Below are 23,800 nucleotides of genomic sequence, written 5' to 3'. Positions count from 1 at the left end.
TTGATATAAATTTTATCGGAATCCGAGACGTGGGCCCAGGGGTCGGGTTTGGCCAATTTCGGGAATTGTGTTGTAATTTGATTTCTTTCGAGTGAGCTTTATTCCCTTAGCATATTTTGATTGTTTTACACTGATTTTGGTTAGATTTGGAGCATCCAGAGGCTGATTCAAGAGGCAAAGGCATCGCAACCTAGAGATTTGGACCGGGTAGAGGTGAGTAATAATTGTAAATGTTGTCCTGTGGGTATGAAATCCCGGATTGCACATCGTTGTGCTATATTGAGGTGATACACATGCTAGATGACAACCGTGGGGTCATGCACTATTGGGGATTGTGACTTAGTCCAACCCAAATGATTGTTTTACCGCGTATTTGATTGAAAACTGTTTGTTATCATCATGTTTTGGGCTAAATGCCATATTTGGGTTTCGTACCAACTATTTGAACCCTTAGGGGAGTTTTACTGATATTTCCTCACTGTTTTGACTTTATGATAGAACTCAGTCATGTTATATTCTACTGTTTTCATAACTTAGCCATGTTTACTCTATTTTAAACATTAAATGATATTTTGGGTTGAGCATCATCATGTTTTACTATTGCCCGAGTAGCTTGTGAGAATTCTGACTGAGTAAGGCCGAGGGCCTATGCTGTGAGGAAACACCTGATTATGATTATGAGGCTGAGAGCCTGAGATTTGTATGCCACGAGGTGGCTTGTTGATATGAGGCTGAGAGCCTATATGATTACGCCACGAGATGGCTTGATATTGCACTTGGGTCGTAAGGGTCCCCACCAGAAGTCTGCACACCCCCAGTGAGCGCGGATACCCATTGTGATGTGAGATATAGCCCAAGGGGCTGGTATTGTTCCATGTGTTTCTCGAGGGGCTGATTCTGTGGTATTGCGCTCGAGGGGCGGTTCTTTATGTGTTTATCTTTCCTAGTTGCCAGTCATTTACTTGCTTAACTGTTAAAAAGGCAATTCCAAAGAAGTTTTAACTGAACTAAAGTGGCTTTACCAATTTTTCACTATTTCATTGCTTTTACTGGCTTTTACTGCTTCTTTATGGCCTGTTGACGTGCCTTTGCGTGGTTTCTTATTTCTCAGTCTGCATTTATTATTATTACTCACTGAGTTGGAGTACTCACTTTACTCCCTGCACCCCGTGTGCGGATTCAGGTGCATCAGGTCCTGGTTGCGAGGGTTTAGAGCTATCCAGCAGATTCCAGAGATTCACTAGGTAGCTGCCTGGCGATTCGTAACACAGTGCTTCTCCCTCTATCTTATTCCCTTCTGTTTTAGTTATGTAATAGCTGAGTAGACTATTTTAGACTTGTAGTATTATTATAGATGCTCTTGACTAGTGATACCCCGATGTCGGGCTATGTCTTTTTCCGCAAACTGTATTATCTACCTTATTTTGGGGATTTATTATTATGATTAAGGCTTAGTTCTATTGTTTAATTTCTTAAAAATGAATTGGGAGTGTGTCGGCTGGCCTTGTCTTCATGAGAGGCGCCATCACGACCGAATCCAGATTTAGGGTCATGACATCATGATTCATTATTACCAATTCTGATGAATTGTGTAGTGATTTGATATTATTTATGATTATTGGTCACTCAAACTTACTCATTCTATACTTTGAATTGTGTTTTATTATTGTTTTATGATTGGATGTCTTAGCAAGTGGGTTAGGATCCATTACGACCGACAGTGATTTTGAGTCGTGAAATCTGTTAATTGGTATTCACTCTATTCTCGATGTACTGTATTACTGTTGCATTATGGTATACTTTGTTTATGCTAAATGGTATTCATATTTTATTATTATTGTTAAATCATAGTGTATTGTGTGGTATACCGGTAATTGAATCATGATATGTTTTATTTATGTTGAATGGTATTCCCAATATTATTGATTAATATATATATATATGTTATACCATGATTACAGTTGAATTCATGGTACACTATGATTACTGTAATGCTTAATGTTATACTCAATAATATTGGTATACTGAATAGTATACCATAATTACATATGATTAATATTGAATCAAAATATACTATGATTACTCGAATGCTAAATAGTATTCACAATAGTTTTGCTATACTATATAGTATACCATGGTTAAAATTTGTGACGATCCGGCCAGTTGTATCATGAGTTACCGCTCCGTGTTCCCCCATTTCAGCTTCTTTACGCTTCATTATCCGTGTTTTATGTGATCAGGTTGATTAGTTTGAGTTCGGAGAGGATTGGGCAAGAAATGAGACACTTAGTCTCTTTTAAGAAGGCTTATGTTGGAAAAGTCAACCGGATGTTGACTTATGTTTTAGAGGGCTCGGATGTAAGTTCCAATGGTTTGGTTAGCTTCAGGAGGTGATTTGTGGCTTAGGAGCGCAATCGGAATGAGTTTTGGAGATGTAGAAAAGATTTAGGCTTGAATTGGCGAAGTTGATATTTCGACGTTTTCCGGTGATAGATGAGATTTTGATATAAACGTCGGAATGAAACTCCGAGTGTTGCAGTAGCTTCGTTGTGTCATTTGGGATGTGTGTGCAAAATTTCAGGTCATTCGGACGAGATTTGATAGACTTTTTGATCGAAAGCATAATTTAAGAGTTCTTGGAGTTCTTAGGCTTGAATCCTATGTTAAACTGGTGATTTGATGTTGTTGTGAGCATTCCAAAGTTTTGAACAAGTTTGAACGATGTCATGGGATATGTTGGTACAATTGGTTTGAAGTTCCGGAAATTCCGGGACTCACCCGCGCGGTCCATACAAAAAGAAGTGAGGTGGCGATATATGCTGTGCGGACCGCACAAAAAGAAGTGCGGTCGTGGTAGGTGTTGTGCGGCTGCGGTGGGGAACGATTCGATGGTCCTACTTCAGAAGCTCATATCTTTTGATCCACAGGGAATTTTGAGATGATTCAAAAATAAAAGTTGTAGCACTTCGTGTCTAGTTTCCAGAAAGGTAAAGATATCATATTTTGGACATCTGTAGCATGGTATGGCCAAAATACTAAAGCCTGTCACTATAGAGGAAAGCCTGTGCGGCCGCGATTGCTTTTGTGCGGACCGCACTGGTTTTGTGCGGACCGCGGCCAATTTTGTGCGGTCCGCGAAGGTGGAAACATGTGGGGTACTCTATAAATACGAGGTTTTGGGTTTTATTTGATATTTTGACCTAGAGAGCTCAGATTTTGGCGATTTTTCGAAGGTTTTTCAAGAAATTCATCGGGGTAAGTGCTTCTAACTCAGATTTGGCTAGAATACATGAATCTATCATTGAATTCATAATTTAATTCGTGATTTGGAATGGAATTTGGGAAGAAAATTGTGAAACCTTTCAAAAATGTAAAATGATGATTTGAAGGACCAAATGGTATCGGAATTGGATAATTTTTATATGGTTAGACTCGTGAGAGTATAAGGATTCTAGTTTTGTGAATTTTGTCAAATTTCGAGATGTGGACCCGGGGGTCGAGTTTGACCAATTTCGGGAATTTTATGGTAATTTGATTATTTTCGAGTGGGCTTTGTTCCCTTAGCACATTTTGATGGGTTTTTACTGATTTTGGCTAGATTTGCAGCATCTGGAGGCCGATTCGCGAGGCAAAGGCATCGCGGGCTAGAGTTCGGACCGAATAGAGGTGAGTAATGATTATAAATGATGCTCGTAAGGTTTGAAACCCCGCATTGCACATCGTATTGCTATATTGAGGTGAGGCACACGCTTGATGACGAGCGTGGGGTCGTGTACTATTGGGGATTGTGACTTGGTCCATCCCGACTAATGATTTTACCGCGTATTTGACTGAAACTTATATGTTATCATCATGATTTGGGTTGATTGCCATATTTGGGATTTGTGCCAACTATTTGAACCATTCGGGGATTTTATTACTATTTTCTCACTGTTTTGACTTATTAATTGAACTTAGTCATGATATTACTCGGCCATTATTACTCCATTTTGAGACTTAAATGACATTTTAAACGATGTTTTGGGCTTATAAATACTGTTTTACTAATGCCCGAGGGGCTTGTGAGTATTTTTGATTGTGTAAGGCCGAGGGCCTAGTTGTAAGGAAACACTAATACTGATTTGAGGTCGAGGGCCTGAGATATATGCGCTACGAGGTGGCTTGTTAATATTGTTTATGAGGCCGAAGGCCTGAGATATATACGCCACGAGGTGGCTTGATTGATATGAGGCCGAGGGCCTATATTTAATGCCACGAGATGGCTTGTTATTGCGTTTAGGCCGTAAGGGGCCCCTCCCGGAGTCTGCACACCCCCAGTGAGTGCAAGTACCCATTGTGATGTGAGATTGAGCCCGAGGGGCGGAAATTACTAATGTTGTGCCCGAGGGGCGAACTTCTATGTGTTTACTTTATCATAACTGTCTGTCAATTTCCTGTTTATTTGTTGTAGAAGTACTTTATTTTGCTTTTCATGGGTTTTCTGCTTACAAATTACCTATTTAATTGCTTCATTATAGAATAACCTGTGTATACATTTTTTCTTACTTTCAGTCATTATTTATCTTTATTACTCACTGAGTTGGAGTACTCAATTTACTCCCTACACCTTGTGTGCAGATTCAGGCATAGCAGGTACCGCTCTTGAGTGCTGATTCCTCTAGTTCCAGGCGATTTTTCGGAGACTACAAGGTAGTTGTTGACATCCGCAGCCTAGTGTCTCTACTTATCTATCATTTTTGTTTCCTTTCAAACACTTGTAGTAGTTTATGACTTTAGCAGACTAGTATTATGGTTTAGAGGTGCTCGTGACTTGTGACACCCCGGTTAGGGCTGTGTCGGGTTGGACTTTCCACATTGTTATCGATATTTCCGCTAGTTACTATTGTTTAAATCATGTTTGGACTATTTTTATGTTGTTTAACTGCTTTAAAGGTTGAGTTAAGTTGAACTAGCTGGCCTTGTCTTCACGAGAGGCGCCATCACGACCGCGTTTGGGGTTAGGGTCGTGACAAGTTGGTATCAGAGCCTATGTTACATAGGTCTCACGAGTCATGAGCAGGTTTAGTAGAGTCTCGCAGATCAGTATGGAGACATCTGTATTTATCCTCGAGAGGCTACAAAATCTTTAGGAAAAACTTCATATTCTTTAAATTCCTATCGTGCAAACTTGTTGATCCAAGCACTAAATATCTGTTACTCTATTCTCCCACAGATGGTGAGGACACGCGCTACCGGGCGGGGTAGACGACCACCAGTGCCACCAGCTGAGACCACCAGAGGCCGAGCACGCGTTTGTGGTCGTGGCAGAGGCAGAGCAGTAAGGGCAGCACCTGTTGATCCACCAGTTGCCCCAACTCAGGATCAGACTCCAGCTATGGATGCTCCAGTAGCACCAATTCAGGAACCAGTTGTGTCCATCGTGATTCCGGGTCTTCAAGAGGCCTTAGCACAGATCTTATCAGTTTGCACTAGCCTGGCTCATGCAGTTTCAGCCACTACAGCAGCAGCTACTTGACAGGCCGGGGGAGGCAATCAGACCCCCGCTGCTCGCACACCTGAGTAGGTAGTGCAGGGACTTTAGACGCCGGGGGCACCTCCAGCCCAGCCGGTTGCACCAGCTCAGGAGTTTGTAGTTCCAATTATGCCGAATGATGAGCAGCGTCGACTTGAGAGGTTTGGTAGACTCAGCCTCCGACATTCAGCGGAGCAGAGGGCGAGGATGCCCAGGGTTTCTTAGATAAGTGCCAGCAGATGCTTCGTACAACAGGGATTCTTGAGTCTAGTGGTGTGGCATTCACTACCTTTCAGTTCTTGGGGGCTGCCTTCACTTGGTGGGAGGCATATGAGAGGCATAGGCCTGTTGGTGCAACACCGCTTACTTGGCAACAGTTCTTCATTCTCTTCCTGGAGAAGTATGTACCGCAGTCCCGTAGAGAGGAGCAGCGTAGACAGTTTGAGTGGTTGCGACAGGGGGATATAACTGTGTCACAATATGAGTCGAGATTTTCTGAGTTGGCTCGTCATGCCATCTGGATGGTTCCGATAGATCGAGAGAGGATTAGGAGGTTTGTTGATGGTATTACTTATCAGCTCTGTATTCTTATGACCAGAGAGAGTGATAGGTGCTACCTTCGAGGAGGTTGTCGATATCGCCCGGGAGATGGAGACTGTTTGCCGTCAGGAGCAAGAGGAGAGGGAGGCGAAGAGGCCTCGAGGATCAGGCAGTTATAGTGGTGCTCCTTCGAGGGGCCAGTTTACGCATGGTAGAGGTCGTGTATTAAGGCCTGCTCAGTCCGCCCGTCCAGGTTATTGTGGGGCATCTTCAGGTCATGGTCATCATGGATCTCAGCAGGGCAAATCATCACTCAATGCCCTCCCAGCTCAGAGTCCATCTCGTGCCCCATCGGCTCAGGGTTCTTCTATGTCGAGTGCATCTGCTAGTCTCTCTGGTACGAGAGGTTCCCTTCAGTCTCCTTCTCCAGCACCTGAGAGTTGTTATGAGTGTGGCGAGATGGGCCACATATGGAGGTAGTGTCCTCGTTGTGTTGCTAGTTCGTCCCAGTAGAGGGGTCAGTCTTCGGCTTCAGCGCCAGTTTCTTCACCACCGCCCGCTCAGCCAGTTAGGGGTGGAGGTCAGTCAGTCAAGGGTCGCCCCAGAGGTGGAGGTTGATCAGGGGGCGGCCAGACCCGTTTCTATGCACTCCCAGGCAGACCCGATGCTATCACTTCAGATGCTATTATCACAGGTATTGTTTCAGTCTGCCACAGAGATGCCTCTGTATTATTTGATCCCAGTTCCACCTTTTCTTATGTGTCATCATATTTTGCTCGTTATTTGGGTACGCCCTATGAGTTTATTACTTTCCCTATTCATATATCTACCCTAGAGGGCGATACTATTATTGTAGACCATGTGTACCGGTCATGTGTGGTGGCTATTGGGGGTCTGGAGACCCGAGTGGATCTCTTGCTATTGAGCATGGTGGATTTTGATGTCATTTTGGGTATGGATTGGTTATCTCCGTGTCGTGCTATTCTAGACTTCCATGCTAAGGTAGTCACTTTGGCTATGTCGGGTGTGCCGTAGATCGACTAGTGTGGTGTGACTGATTATGTTCCTAGTAGAGTGATCTCTTTCTTGAAGGCCCAACATATGGTTAGGAAGGGTTGTCTTTCATATCTAGCGTTTGTGAGGGATGTCGGAGCTGAGGCTCCCAGTATTGATTTTGTCCTAGTTGTGAGGGATTTTCCTGATATGTTTCCTGCAGACCTGTCGGGCATGCCACCGGACAGGGATATTGATTTTGATATTGACCTGGTGCCGGGCACTCAGCCTATTTCTATCCCGTCGTATCGTATGGCACCAGCAGAGTTGAAGGAGTTGAAGGAGCAGCTTCAGGAACTCCTAGATAAGGGGTTCATTCGGCCTAGTGTGTCACCTTGGGGTGCGCCAGTTCTGTTTGTGAAGAAGAAGGATGGAACCATGAGAATGTGCATTGATTATAGGCAATTGAACAAGGTAACAATTAAGAATAAGTATCCTTTGCTTCGCATTGATGATTTATTTTACCAGCTTCAAGGAGCGAGAGTGTTCTCCAAGATTGATCTCCGTTCGGGTTATCACCAGTTGAAGATCAGGGATTCAGATATTCTTAAGACAGCCTTCAGGACTAGATATGGTCATTATGAGTTCCTTGTGATGTCTTTCGGGCTAACCAATGCCCCAGCAGTTCATGCATCTGATGAATAGTATGTTTCGGCCTTATCTTGATTCGTTTGTAATCATCTTCATTGATGATATTCTGGTGTACTCGCGTAGTCAGGAGGAACACGCGAAGCATTTGAGAGTTGGGTTGCAGAGATTGAGGGAGGAGAAACTTTATGCAATGTTCTCCAAATGTGAGTTTTGGCTCAGTTTAGTGGCTTTCTTGGGGCACGTGGTGTCTAGCGAGGGTATTCAAGTTGATCCGAAAAAGATAGAGGCAGCTCAGAGTTGGCCTTGACCATCCTCAGCCACAAAGATTCGTAGCTTCCTTGGTGTGGCAGGCTATTATCGCCGGTTTGTTCAGGGATTCTCATCCATCGCATCGCCCTTGACCAATTTGACTTAGAAGGGTGTTTCATTTGTATGGTCGGACGAGTGTGAAGAGAGCATTCAGAAGCTTAAGATAGCTTTGACCACAACTCCAGTATTGGTTTTGCCATCAGCTTCAAGTTCATATACCGGATGCTTCGAGAGTAGGGATTGGTTGTGTATTGATGCAGGAGGGTAGAGTTATTGCTTATGCTTCTCGTCAGTTGAAACCCCATGAGAAGAACTACCCCGTTTGTGATTTGGAGTTGGCTGTCATAGTTCATGCATTGAAGATTTGGAGGCATTACCTGTATGGCGTATTTTGTGAGGTGTTCACCGATCATCGCAGTCTTTAGCATTTGTTCAAGCAAAAGGATCTTAATTTGAGGCAGCGGAGATGGTTGGAGTTGCTTAAGGATTATGATATCACTATATTGTACCATCCGGGAAAGGCCAATGTGGTGGCCGATGCTTTGAGCCTAAAGACAGTGAGTATGGGGAGTTTGACATGTATTCTAGTTGGGGAGAGACCTCTTGCAGTTGATGTTTAGGCCTTGGCCAATCGGTTTTTGAGGTTGGATATTTCGGAGCCCAGCTGGGTGTTGGCTTTTGTGGTTTCTCGATCTTCCTTATATGATCACATCAGAGAGCGCCAGTATGATGATCCGTATTTGCTTGTCCTTAGGGACAGAGTTCAGCATGATGATGCCAGAGATATGAACATCGGTGATAATGGGGTGTTCAGGATGCAGGGCCGGATTTGTGTGCCCAATGTGGATGGACATTAGGAGTTGATTCTGGAGGATGATCATAGCTCGCGGTATTCCATCCATCTGGGTGCCGTAAATATGTATCAGGATTTGAGGCAGCACTATTGGTGGAGAAGAATGAAGAAAGATATTGTGGGATTTGTAGCTCGGTGTCTCAATTGTCAGCAGATGAAATATGAGCATCAGAGACCGGGTGGCTTGTTTCAGCAGATGGTGATTCTTGAGTGGAAGTGGGAAAGGATCACTATGGACTTTGTTGTTGGACTCCTAGGGACTTTGAAGAAGTTCGATGCTATTTGGGTGATTGTGGATCGGCTGACCAAGTCCGCACACTTCATTCCTGTGTGTACTGCCTATTCTGCAAAGCGGTTGGCAGAAATTTATATCCGGGAGATTGTTCGTTTGCATGGTGTTCCAGTTTCCATCATTTCAGACAAAGGTACTCAGTTTACTTCGTAGTTTTTGAGGGCCGTGCAGAGAGAGTTGGGTATTCAGGTGGAGTTGAGCACAACTTTTCATCCTTAGACGGACGGGCAGTCCGAGCGTATTATTCAGATATTGGAAGACATGTTGCGTGCTTGTGTTATTAATTTTGGAGGGTCATGGGATGAGTTTCTACCGCTTGCAGAGTTTGCTTATAACAACAGCTACCAATCGAGTATTCAAATGGCTCCATATGAGGCTTTGTATGGGAGTTGGTGTAGATCTCCAATTGGTTGGTTCGAGCCTTGCGAAGCTAGGCTATTAGGGACTGATTTGGTACAGGATGCTTTGGAGAAGGTGAAGGTGATTCAGGAGAGGTTTCGTACGGCGCAGTAGAGGCAAAAGAGTTATGCTGATAGGAAGGTTCGAGATGTGTCCTACATGGTTGGCGAGAAGGTTCTGCTGAAGGTTTCACCCATGAAGGGTGTTATGAGATTTGGGAAGAAAGGGAAATGGAGTCCTTGGTTCATTGGGCCTTTTGAGGTGCTTTGGAGAATTGGGGAGGTGGCTTATGAGCTTGATTTGCCACCCAGCTTGTCGAGTGTGCATCCAGTATTTCATGTTTCTATGCTCCGGGAGTATATTGGGAATCTGTCTCATGTTTTGGACTTCAGCACGGTTCAGTTGGATGATGATTTGACCTTTTATGTGGAGCCAATAGCTATTTTGGGTCGTCGGGTTCGAAAGTTGAGGTCAAAGGATATAGCTTCAGTGAAAGTCCAGTGGAGAGGTCGGCCCGTGGAGGAGGCTACCTAGGAGACCGAGCGGGAGATGCGGAGCAGATATCCTCACATGTTTGAGGCTTCAGGTATGTTTCTTGACTCGTTCAAGGACGAACGTTTGTTTAAGTTGGGGAGGATGTGACGACCCGGCCAGTCGTCTCATGAGTTACCGCTTTGTTTCTCCCATTTCAGCTTCTTTACGCTTCGTTATCCGTGTTTTATATGATCGGGTCGATTAGTTTGAGTTCGGAGAGGATTGGGAAAGAAATGAGACACTTAGTCTCTTTTAAGAAGGCTTAAGTTGGAAAAGTCAACCGAATGTTGACTTATGTGTTAGATGGATCGGATGTGAGTTTTGATGGTTCGGTTAGATTTTGAGGTAATTTGTGGCTTAGGAGCCGATCGGAACGGGTTTTGGAGATGTAAAGAAGATTTAGGCTTGAATTGGCGAAGTTGATATTTCGACGTTTTCCGGTGATAGGTGAGATTTTGATATAAAGGTCAGAATGAAATTCCGAGAGTTTTAGTAGCTTCGTTGTGTCATTTGGAATGTGTGTGCAAAATTCAGGTCATTCGGACGAGATTTGATAGACTTTTTGATCGAAAGCATAATTTAAGAGTTCTTGGAGTTCTTAGACTTGAATCCTATGTTAAACTGGTGATTTAATATTGTTGTGAGCGTTTCGAAGTTTTGAACAAGTTTGAACGATGTCATGGGATGTGTTTGTACAATTGGTTTGAAGTTCCGGGAGTTCCGAGATATTTTAGGCCGAAAATCATAGTTGTAGCAGGTCCAGAAGGGTTGCAGGCCTCAGAACTCACCCGCGCGGTCCGCACAAAAAGAAGTGCGGCCGCGGTATATGCTGTGCGGACCGCACAAAAAGAAGTGCGGTCGCGGTAGGTGTTGTGCGGACCGCACAAAATGCTTTGCGGCCGCGGTGGGGAACGATTCGATGGTCCTACTTCAGAAGCTCATATCTTTTGAAATAAAAGGAATGTTAAGATGATTTAAAACAAAAGTTGTAGCCCTTCGTGTCTAGTTTCCAGAAAGGTAAAGATATTGTAATTTGGACATCTGTAGCAAAAGTTATGGCCAAAATACTAAAGCCTGTCACTGCAGAGGAAAGACTGTGCGGCCGTGGTCGCTTTTATGCGGACCGCACTGGTTTTGTGCGGACCGCGGTCGATTTTGTGCGGTCCGCAGAGGTGGAAACTTGTGGTGTACTTTATAAATAAGAGGTTTTGGGTTTTATTTGGTATTTTGACCTAGAGAACTCAATTTTGGCGATTTTTCGAAGATTTTTCAAGAAATTCATCGGGGTAAGTGATTCTAACTCAGATTTGGCTAGAATACATGAATCTATCATTGAATTCATCATTTCATTCGTGATTTGGAATGGAATTTGGGAAGAAAATTGTGAAACCTTTCAAAAATGTAAAATGATGATTTGATGGACCAAATGGTATCAGAATTGGATAATTTTTGTATGGTTAGATTCGTGAGAGTATAAAGATTCTAGTTTTGTGAATTTTGTCAAATTTCGAGATGTGGGCCCGGGGGTCGAGTTTGACCAATTTCGGGAATTTTATGGTAATTTGATTATTTTCGAGTGGGCTTTGTTCCCTTAGCACATTTTGATGGTTTTGTACTGATTTCTTCTAGATTTGGAGCATCCGGAGGTCGATTCGCGAGGCAAATGCATCGCGGGCTAGAGTTCGGACTGGATAGAGGTGAGTAATGATTATAAATGATGCTCTGAAGGTTTGAAACCCCGGATTGCACATCGTAGTGCTATATTGAGGTAAGGCACGCGCTTGATGACGAGGGTGGGGTCGTGTACTATTGAGGATTGCGACTTGGTCCGTCCCGACTAATGATTTTACCGCGTATTTGACTGAAACTTATATGTTATCATCATGATTTGGGCTGATTGCCATATTTGGATTTCGTGCCAACTATTTGAACCCTTCGAGGATTTTTATTACTATTTCCTCACTGTTTTGACTTATTAATTGAACTCAGTCATGTTATTTTCGACTGTTTTACTACTCAGTCATTATTACTCCGTTTTGAGACTTAAATGATATTTTAAACGATGTTTTGGGCTTAGAAATACTGTTTTACTAGAAATAATAACAACAAGAAAGAGAGAAAAAATTTAACGATCCGACCATTTGTTTTGAGTTCTAGCGCGTTGTTCTGCGGTTTGAGGCATTTATTAGCTTCATTTTTTGTATCATAACTTGCACGTGTGGTTGGTTTTGATTTTCGTGGAGTTCGGAGTTCATTTGGAAGGATAATTCTCACTTTCGAAGCTTTAAGTTGGAAGAATTGACTAAGTTTTGACTTGTGATTAAACAAGCTCGAAATAGGGATGCGAAGGTTTCAATAGGTTCCTAAGATGATTTCAGACTTAGGCATACATTCGGGTTGAGTGTCGGATGGTATGGGAGCGTTTCGGCGCTTAATATCAGATGTTGATATTTTGAAGGTTTTGAAATTTGCTAAGTTTGACTTGGAATGGATTTCGGTGTAATCGGACTCCGAGCGGTGTTCGGGGACTTTGATAGGTTCATTTTATTGATTGGAACTTGTTTGTGAAGTTTTGATTGTGATCAGAATGTCTAAGTGCGACTAGCACACGTTCGAAGAATTTTGAATGTTTTAAAGTTAAAAGAAGGATTTCGATCGATGATTCGTGACGTTTCGAGTCTTTGGATAAGTTTGGATAAAGTATTGGACTGGTTGGTGTTTCACCCTATTTTGAACGAGTGAAAGTAAGATTCAACTAATGATTTCCCTGTTGATGATAAGAGAGAGTCGCCACCTAATATTTAAAGGTATACTATGATACCTGTTTTAGTTACCCAATTTGTCTGCTAAATAGTGAAATTTTATAACGATCCGATCGGTCATTTTGAGCATTTATACTTTGCTCGATACTTGACGGGCATGAGTAGCTCCGTATGATATATTATGACTTATGTGAATCGATGGTTTTGGTTTTCTGGTTATTCAGAATTGATTTGGAAGAATGATTCTTAACTAGGAAGCTTTAAATTCGAAGAGTTGACCAAGTTTGAATTTTTAGTATTTGACCTCAGGTTGGAGTTATGATGGTTCCCTTAGCTCTATTGGGTAATTTTGGACTTAGGAACGTGTGTGGATTATGATTTGGAGGTCCGTAGCTGAGTTTGGCTTGAAATGGCGAAAGTTGATTTTTTTAGAAAAATTCATCGTGAGTGGACTTTTTGATATTGGATTTGGATTTTATTTTCGGGAATTGGAATAGCTTCATTATGTCATTTGGGACTTGTGTGAAATAATTGGGGTCAATCAGAAGTGGTTTGATAGGTTTCGATGTCGGTTGTGGAATTTGGAAGCTTCAAAGTTTGTTAGGTTCCATTCAGGGTGCGATTTATCATTTCAATGTTGTTATGCGTGATTTGAGGCATCGAATAGATCCGTGTTATGTTATTGTACTTGATGGTATATTTGGACGCGGTCCCGAGTGGCCCGGGTGAGTTCGAGACGAGGGTCAGATCATTTCCATTTCATGTTGAATTGCCGAGGAGCTGCTGGTTCTTGTGTGATCGCAACTGCGGCTAGTTTTGCGCTGTTGCGATGGTAGCAGAAGCGACAAACAAGTCACAGAAGCAAAGTGAGAGCTGGGTGAGGAAGCCCGCAGAAGCAGAGAATTTGGCGTAGGTGCGGATGCGCAGGTGCATCTAAGAGAAGAGCAGGTGCGAGGAGCTTCGCAGAAGCGGAGTTTGATACTACAGGTGAGGGTTACTGGTTCAGGCTATTTTCACAGAAGCGAAGTTTTTACCGTATAAGCGGTGGTCGCAAATGCAGCGATTGAAAATGCGGAAGATGGTGGGTAGAAGCTATAAAATCGAGGTTTTTTTTAATCATATTTGAGATATGGGACTCTTATTGAGGCGATTATTGGAGAAATTTTCATCACAAGGATTGGGATAAGTATTCTACACTTAGTTTTGATCTTATTTCATGAATCTATCTTCATTGCTGGCAATTGGTTGATGAATTTTAAAGTGAAATTGGGGCTTTTAGCCTAAAGTTTCATAATGTGTATTTTTGAGTTTTGAACATCAATTCAGAGTCGGATTTGATTGAAACTAGTATAGTTGGAAGCGTAATTGAATGGGCTGTCGAATTTTGTGTGTTTCGGCAGTTTCTGAGGTGGGGGCCCAAATTTTGTCTTTTTAACCGATTATGGGCTTTTTTATTAAAGATTCAACATTTATCAATGAGTTTGTTTCCTTTGGCATTATTTGATATATTTGAGTTGATTTTGGCTAGTTTTGAGCCGTTCGAAGGTCGGTACACGTGAGATGGCATTTTGGAGCATCGCTTGGCTTGCTTGGTTATAACGACTCAACCGGACGTTTTATGAATTTCAGCCCCGTTTCCCCATTTATGCTTCTTTATGTCTTGTTCAGTTGTATTATATGGTATTGGGTTTGTTGGTTCGAGCTCATAATGGTTTTGGATAGGTATGAGACACTTAGTCTCTTTTGAGTAAGCTTAAGTTGGAAAAGTCAACCGAATGTTGACCTATGTGTAGAAGGTCTCGAATGTAAATTCTAATGGTTTGGATAGTTCCGTTAGGTTATTTTGGGCTTAGGAGCCTTTTGGAATGTGGTTTGGAGGTCCGTGGTGGATTTAGGTGTGAATTGGCGAAATTGAACATTTGGCGTTTTTCGGTCGGCAGTGGAAATTTTGATATCGGGGTCGGAATGAAATTTCGTAAATTTGAGTAGGTCCGTTGTGTCATTTATAACGTGTGTGCAATATTTCAAGTCATTCGGATGAGGTTTGATAGGTTTTTGGATCGGTTGCGGAATTTGAAAGCTTCTAAGTTCTTAGGCTTGAATCCGAGGTCGATTTGGTATTTCGATGTTGTTTTGAGTGTTCTGAAGGTTAGAATAGGTTTGAATAATGGTATGTGACTTGTTTAAATTTTTGGTTGGGGTCCCAGGGGACTCGGGATGATTTCATATGGTTATCGGAAAAGATTAGACTTGAGGAAATGCAGTTAGTGTGCTGCTCCTGTCATATCCGTACCTGCGGATTGGGGACCGCAGGTACGAGCTCCACAGGAGCGGTCTTGAGGCGCAGGTGCGCAAAGGAACTGCAGGTGCGGCTAGGTCCCCCGCATCTTCATGACCGCAGAAGCGGAGCTTGTCTTGTTAATGAAAATCCACAGAAGCGGAGAGTTGTTTGCAGGTGTGGACTGTAAATGCGACATTGGTTTCGCAGGTGCGGTTTTGCCGGGTAGAGAGTATAAATAGAGACCTTCGCGAAATTTGGTCATTTTTCCACAATTTCGGTTCGGACTTGGAGCTTTTTGAGAGAAATTGAAGAGTGATTCAAGGGGTAACACTTGGGGGCAAGGTTTTAACTCAATACTCAATTCTATGGTGATTTCTAACTAATTAGACATGAAATTAGTGGGATTTAAGCGTGAAATTTGAAGTCCAGGGCTTGAGTTTTGGAGAGCTTTGAGTGGGGATTTGAAGGGCCATTTGAGGTTTGATTTCGATGTTTTTTGTATGTATGGACTTGTGGGAGGGTAAGGATTCCAGTGATATGATATTTATCGAATTTCGAGACGTGGGCCTGGGGTCGAGTTTGTTCGAGAATTTTGAGTTAATTTGATAATTTTCGTATGGGTTTCATTCCTTTAGCGTATATTGATGATAATATACTGATTTTTATTAGATTCAGGGCATTTGGAGGCCGAATCAAGAGGCAAGGGCATCGGGGGCTAGAGTTTTGGCTTGGCTTGAGGTAAGTAACTCTTCCAAACTTGGTTCCGAGGGTTCGAAACCTCGAACTATGTGTTCTATGATTACTATTGAAGTGACACAAATGCCATGTGACGGGTGTGTGGGCGTACACCGTGAGAATAGCGACCTGGATCATTCCATGACACGTCTTAGTGACTCTTCTTGCTGATATCTGTGTTGTGATTATGTGATTAAGTTAATGAGCTGTAAATCATGCTAATTATCATGTTAAGGCTTCACGCCGATACAGTTGAGACCCGAGAGGTCATTTCTTGTTGTCACATCATTAGCTTCATTGATATTCTGTACTCAGTCCTGTTCATGCATATTATATCATGTCTCAGTCTCGATTATTGTTATTTGGCACATCATATCATTGTTTCAGGCTAGTATCATGGCATTTTGAGCCCGTGTGTATTGAGACTATAGAGTGATGACTGAGTGAGGTCGAGAGCCTGATATTGAGTGATAGTATGGGATCGGGCTGCATGCCACAGTGAGATATTGATTACGCCTTCGTTGGCTTGTGTCATACCTCCCTTTTACCACCCGAAGGGGAGTATAAGGGAGTTTTTCCACTATAAGTGACATTATTCGAAATGAGATTATTTGTTCATTTTCATTCAGAGTCGCCACTTGGGATAGTTTATTTATGTCTCAAGTCACCGATTTATTTTAAATCCCAAATCGGTCGCTTAAACTATTATAATTGGTCTATTATCTGATTTTATTACATGTTTTAGCCTATGGTACAATTTTAACTTACTAAACCACTTTTAATTATTTTTAGGAAGATTCAACGTTATTTAAAACACGTCTTGAACCACGCCACATGAAATGCACCCGCGATCCACGATACATTTAATTTAACGTTGTTGAGATTTAGAAATGGGTCACATGAAATGTACACCCGGATTATAGCATGTTTATTTTATTATCATTCGAAATTATGGTCGGGTCACATGAAATGCACACCCGAAATGAGATTTACGTATCGCGACCATGCCACAGGAATCGTACCCATAGTCATAATGATTTATCATTGATTGTGCGTGAAGTAAGCTACGATATTTATGAATATTAACGGCCTAAGCATGTTCCTAATGGTCCAATTAAACAAGATAAAATGACAACGAGAATAATTAGCCAAAGTCTAACATTTTATTCGAACTCTCATGACCCAAGTTCATTTAGTCAGAAATGTCCTCTACGGGCATCTATCGTCTCCATTCTACTAACATGTCAACATGTATTCATTCACAAGAATTCACAGATTGTTTGAAAATTTAAAAAAAAATTGAATCTTTGTAAAACGTAAATTTGCAAGTCACTCACAAAATGACAGTTAAAGCATAAATTGCAAGCAAACACAAACAACTCATGGGAGATAAATTAAAAACAGAGGAAAGGAAAAGAATAGACTTTTGACGAATCTTCCTTTTATATTAAACAACAATAGAGCTCCAAATCAAGTGCACATATACAATTGCTTCAAGCTCACGAGCTCGGACTGGAACCCTCGAATCAAGCACAACCTCAGATGGCCTCCATTTTTGTGAAACCAAAATTTGAAGGACAATACTTCCGTTCGTCTCTTTCTAGACAAAAACAAATCCATGTGCTTTCTATCTCTTATTCAACCTTCTATTTTTTTTGTGTGTTGGTGTATCCATTTTCAATTTTAGGAGAAGATTTCCAAAAATTTGAAAGGGAGGAGCTGGGTTCTCTTTTTTGGAATTGGGTTTCTGCCGTTGCCTCCCCATTTTTGTTTTTTTTTCAACCAGATTTTCTTGTTTTATCTCTCTGTTTGTACCTATAGTTGTTCTCTATCTCCCTATCATATGTGCGTGTTTTCAATTTTGAGAAAAGGAGATTGATGCTCTGAGTTCTTCAGCCTTTTGAATTTTTGTTCAAAGAAATCCGCTACCGTCTCTTTGCTTATTTTTGGAATTTGGAATTGAAAACTTTATTTTGTTCTTGAAGAAGATGAAGGACATGGGGGTGTCTTTTTGTAAAACGGTGGAAGATGTGTGTAGGTCTTTATCTTAGGGTGTAGGTCTTTTATAGTCTAAGTCCAGAGTTTTACGGGTATTGGGCTTAGGTTATTATGGGCTAGGTTCGAAAATTAGGCCTAAATGGGTTGTTTGAGCCCAAATTTATTCTTTTTCGGTGAACGAGAGTAAAAAAACGACCTCATTTAATCATACTTAAGTAAAATAACTATTAAAATAAGACTAACCGTTAAAACAAACCTATTTTTTTATATTTTCAAATATCATATTAAAATAAAAATAAGGTACTATTTTTGTATTTTTTTTTAGCTTTATGAAAGGTTCGTAAAAATAAAAAGATTTTTTCTTGTAATTTTTATTTTTGTGACGAAATAAAGTAAAAGAGTCGAAATTAGTTGAAATAACTATATTAGGCCTAAACTAAATATTTACATGCTAAAATATGTGAAATTTCGGGGAGGGTCAAAAATTACATGTCTACAGTTGTCCCTCTTTGACTGGATACACGAAGAGTTTTCAGACAAAGAACGACTAGACAGGTTTTTTTTGACCTGACCCTTATTTAGGGAGACCAAAACTAAGAGGAAGGAGAATGTGACCGAGCCCTGGTATCTGAGCTTCCTACATATCCTTGGCTATAAAGGAATCAGGCCACGTGTAGTTCAAAAGTGAATGTGGTGATGGAGTATGCTGAGGTGGAGAGCCGATTGAGGTGCCGTCGAGGTTCTGATCCGTGGTCCCGTTATTATATCAAAATCAAAAAAATGAAAAAGGAATAACTAAGACTGTCAACTATGAGTTACAAAATTCCTATCTATAAGTCTTCTGATGTCACTGCCTTGGATCACAATCAAGTTTTCCTGGATCATCCTTTCTATTTCTCTTTTCAAATCCCGACAGCTTTCAACATTGTGCCCCTGGGCATTGGAATGCTATTCACACCTTTTAGAAGGGTCAAAGCTTCTCGCACGTGGGTCCACATGATTTGGAGGAATATGTGCAATCATGTCATAATGCTTTAACTTCTCAAATAAGCTTGCATAGGACTCTTCTATTGGTGTAAAATTATCTTTTAACCTTTGTTCCCCTTTATACCTCTGGCTTGGATGTGCGTTATAGGGCACCTGAAAATTTTATGGAGGCTGTTGAAGATTTCGTGATGCTCGTGCTCGCCTTCTGGGGTGTTTTGGTGGCTGGACAACATACTGAGGTGGAGCGACAGAGTATTGAGGGTTCTGAGGTGGATAATACTGCTCAGGGAAGTCATGGAAAACTTGAGGAAGCTGCTCATACTTTCGAGATGTTCTCCTGGGACCTCTTCTCGACCCTGATGTCATCATGATTTCTTCAACTTTCTCATTTGTGTCGCTAAAATTTTCAGACTCAACCTGGACAGCCTGAGTTGCGGCTTTAAAAGCTGCTTGACTTATAATTTTGCCTGTCTTAAGACCATTCTCTACCATTTCTCCCATTTTGATTGCTTTCGAGAAAGATTTGCCAACTGCGGACATCATATTTTTAAAATAATCTGGCTCTTGAGCGTGAAGGAAGGCAGTAATTAGCTCGTGGTCATCCATGGGTGGCTTAACTCTAGCTGCTTGCTCTCTCCATTTAATGACATATTCCCTGAAACTTTCAGTTGGTTTCTTCTTCAAGTTTGAAAGGGAATTGCGGTCTGGGGCAATGTCAATGTTATATTGGAACTGTTTGACAAAGGTCTGTGTCATGTCATCCCAGACATACCAGCGAGACGTGTCTTGATCCATAAACCATTCGGAGGCTACTCCCGTAAGGCTTTCCCCAAAATAAGCCATCAATAATTCTTCATTTCTTCCCGCACCTCTTAGTTGATTGCAATACCTTTTCAGGTGGGCTATGGGATCTCCATGTCCATCATACTTTTCAAATTTGGGAGTCTTGAAACCAGGAGACAATTGGACATCGGGAACATACATAGATCTTTGAAGGCAACACTCTTTTGACCTGCCAACCCTTGCATATTTTTCAACCGTTGTTCTAAGCTTTTCACTCTTTGGGTCATTTCTTCCTGTACCATCTTTCGGGCAGACTTCTCAATGTTTGCAGGAAGATCAAACGAGTACGAGTGGTACTCAGGATAGTGGTACTGCTCTTGCTGTGTAGCAAATTGTGACTCATGACGAGGCTGTCCTCGACCACTGGCCCATGCTTGACACATTTCAGTCATTTGTTGTTTTAATATTCTGTTTTTCTCAAACATAGTAGACTCTGGTTGAACCCTCTGATCCTGAGTCTCTTGAGCACTTGTAACAGCTTCGATGTCAGTTATCATTTTTCCTTGGATCTTGTGTTTCTAGCTTACCATAAACCGACCACCTCAACTTTCTTCACAATTTAAAACAAAACATGTTAGAATGGACTCAGTCGGTCCTTATTATTATCAACATTTTTTCATTTTTTCATTTTTTTCATTTCTTTTTAATGGTGATTGAACCTGATGTGGGTTGCCTACGTATCATATGGGAACATGAATCAGATCTTGCGTAGTTCGGGAAGATCAGGAATAAAGTAAATAAACCAACTTTTTTTTTGGATTTTGAACTTTTCAAAAGAAAGACATATAAAGGATAAAAAAAATATTTGTTGGATTTTGATTTTTCTTCAGCATTTTTGCAAAGAAAGACTTCTAAAGAAGAAAGATTTTTTTTTTCCTTTTTTTTTTTTGAATTTCGACTTTTATTGTTTTTTTTTGGAATTTCGATAGAAAAACTTCTAAAGAAGAAAGAAAAATATTTTTGCATTTATGGATTTTTATTCTGAAGTTAGGAAAGAAGTACTTCTAAAGAAAGAGAAAGTATTTTTGAATCTTGAATTTTCTTTTCAATTTTCGAAAGAAGAATGAAAATATTTTTGTATTTTTTGATTTTGAGAAGCAACTAAAAGAAAATATTTTTTGTATTTTTAAAAGTTGGGGTCTCAAAGAAAAACTTCTCTAAAGAAGGAAGTAAAAGAGTTCTTTTGGATTTTTGAAAATTGGGGGCCAAAACCGATAAGATTTGCTTACGTATCTCACATCCGGTGAGAATCAGACCCACGTAGTGATGCCCGTTTTGACGGAACAGGAAAACATGACACTTGAAAATTTTGGCTCGTTTTGAAATGACTTTTTTTCAGAATTTTGGCAGATTTAGAATTATCCAAATACCTACCTCTTACTTTTTTTTTGATTTTGATTTTTTTCTCTTTTTTTTTCATTTTCTTTCCCTATTCTAGAAGTCAGTCAACGTGTAAGCCGAAACAGATAGATACACAAGGAGCACGTAAAATGCATTAGAATTGTCTTTTAATTTGGGTACACCTGTCCTAGACGGACCCAACCCCTGTGTTGAGTTCCCAAAGTCAAATGCACGTGATGCAAACAAGCGTTCCTACTAGGGATCCAGCATGAGGCTATGTTATTCTAGGTTTAAAACCTCGGTGTATTATTCTAGACCTGGCTTACCCGAGCGGATAGCTCGAGCCGGGGGGGAGCGTACCGGGAATACAGAAGCTTCACCAATTTTGCAACTTGTCCGAACCTCGTTCTAAAATTGGGATATGACTCTAACAGAAAAGAAGTCACACGAAGTGCACACTTTCCAGATGATTTAGAAGACTCAGAGAGAAGAGGGTTTCGTAACAATTTATATACAGTCCAAATAATATCAAAGCGGTAAAAAGCGATATTTAGCACATTAGGCTCAAACATGTAAAAATTATATAACAAATATAAGCCAATCATAACAACTATTCTAAACTCGAATTCTGAACCAGAGATTCTTGGTTCTTCTCCCCAGCAGAGTCGTCAGAGCTGTCATACCTCCTTTTTACCACCCGAAGGGGAGTATAAGGGAGTTTTTCCACTTTAAGTGACATTAATCGAAATGAGATTATTTGTTCATTTTAATTCAGAGTCACCACTTGAGATAGTTTATTTGGTGTCACAAATCACCGATTTATTTTAAATCTCAAATCGAGGAAATTCGACTTTCCTTTTGAAGTCTGCGAATAAGAAATTCTGAATAAGGAATTCTGTTAACCCGGGAGAAGGTGTTAGGCATTCCCGGATTCCGTGGTTCTAGCACAGTCGCTTAAACTATTATAATTGGCCTATTATCTAATTTTATTACATGTTTTAGCCTATGGTACAATTTAAACTTATTAAATCGCTTTTAATTATTTTTAGGAAGATTCAACATTATTTAAAACACGCCTTGAACCACGCCACATGAAATACACTCGCGATCCACGACACATTTAATTTAACGTTGTTGAGATTTAGAAATGGGTCACATGAAATGTACACCCAGATTTTAGCATGTTTATTTTATTATCATTCAAAATTATGGTCGGGTCAAATGAAATGTACACCCGAAATGAGATTTACGTATCGCAACCATACCACAGGAATCGTACTCATAGTCACGATGATTTATCATTGATTGTGCGTGAAGTAAGCTACAATGTTTATGAATATTAATGACCTCAGCATGTTCCTAATGGTCCAATTAAGCAAGATAAAATGACAACGAGAATAATTAGTCAAAGTCTAATATTTTATTCGAACTCTCATGACCCAAGTTCATTTAGTCAGAAATGTCCTCTAAGGGCATCTATCGTCTCCATTCTACTAACATGTCCACATGTATTCATTCACAAGAATTCACAGATTGTTTGTAAATTTTAAAAAAAAATTCAATCAAAGATTTAATTCACAAAATATAAAATGTAAATTTGCAAGTCACTCACAAAATGACAATTAAAGCATAAATTGCAAACAAACACAAACAACTCATGGGAGATAAATCAAAAATAGAGGAAAGGAATAGAATATACCTTTGACGAATCTTCCTTTTATAGTAAACAACAATAGAACTCCAAATCAAGTGCACATATACAATTGCTTTAAGCTCACAAGCTCGGACTGGAACCCTCGAATCAAACACAACCTCGGATGGCCTCCATTTTTCTGAAACCAAAATTTGAAGGACAATACTTCCATTCGTCTCTTTCTGGACAAAAACAAATCCATGTGCTTTCTATCTCTTATTCAACCTTCTTTTTTTGTGTGTTGGTGCATCCATTTTCAATTTTAGGAGAAGATTTCTAAAAATCTGAAAGGGAAGAGCTGGGTTCTCTTTTTTTGGAATTGGGTTTCTGCCGTTGCCTTCCCGTTTTTGTTTTTTTTTTTCAACCAGATTTTCTCGTTTTTTCTCTCTGTTTGTACCTCTCGTTGTTCTCTATCTCCCTATCATATGTGTGTGTGTTTTCAATTTTGAGAAAAGGAGATTGATGCTCTAAGTTCTTCAGCCTTTTGAATTTTTGTTCAAAGAAATCCGCTACCGTCTCTTTGCTTATTTTTGGAATGTGGAATTGAAAACTTTATTTTGTTCTTGAAGAAAAAGATGAAGACATGGGGGTGTAATTTTGTAAAATGGCGGAAGATGTGTGTAGGTCTTTATCTTAGGGTGTAGGTCTTTTATAGTCTAAGTCTAGGGTTTTAGGGGTATTGGACTTGGGTTATTATGGGCTAGATCCGAAAATTAGGCTTAAAATGGGTTGTTTGAGCCCAAATTTATTATTTTTCGATGAACGAGACTAAAAAACGACCTCATTTAATCTTACTTAAATAAAATAGGTATTAAAATAAGACTAACCGTTAAAACAAACCTATTTTTTTGTATTTTCAAATATCATATTAAAATAAAAATAAGGTACTATTTTTGTATTTTTTTAGCTTTATGAAAGGTTCGTAAAAATAAAAATATTTTTTTTGTAATTTTCATTTTTGTGACGAAATAAAGTAAAAGAGTCAAAATTAGTTGAAATAACTATATTAGGCCTAAACTAAATATTTACATGCTAAAATATGTGAACTTTCGGGGAGGGTCAAAAATTACATGTCTA

The 23,800-nt window shown here is 40.4% G+C and overlaps 1 long non-coding RNA gene across 2 annotated transcripts in view; it reads right to left on the bottom strand.

The window, feature by feature from the left end:
* The window catches only part of LOC138878948 (uncharacterized), a 40,863-nt gene extending 17,537 nt beyond the window's left edge, over positions 1–23,326 (bottom strand). For both annotated transcript variants that reach the window (XR_011402666.1, XR_011402665.1), the window contains exon 1: positions 22,730–23,326. This is a non-coding gene — a long non-coding RNA (uncharacterized lncRNA). The remainder of the gene's footprint in view (positions 1–22,729) is intronic.
* Between the last annotated feature and the right edge of the window lie 474 nt (positions 23,327–23,800).

This window comes from Nicotiana sylvestris, chromosome 1 (genome assembly GCF_000393655.2).
Source record: "Nicotiana sylvestris chromosome 1, ASM39365v2, whole genome shotgun sequence".
Lineage (NCBI taxonomy): Eukaryota > Viridiplantae > Streptophyta > Magnoliopsida > Solanales > Solanaceae > Nicotiana > Nicotiana sylvestris.
This window is presented reverse-complemented; position numbering and strand designations above follow the sequence as displayed.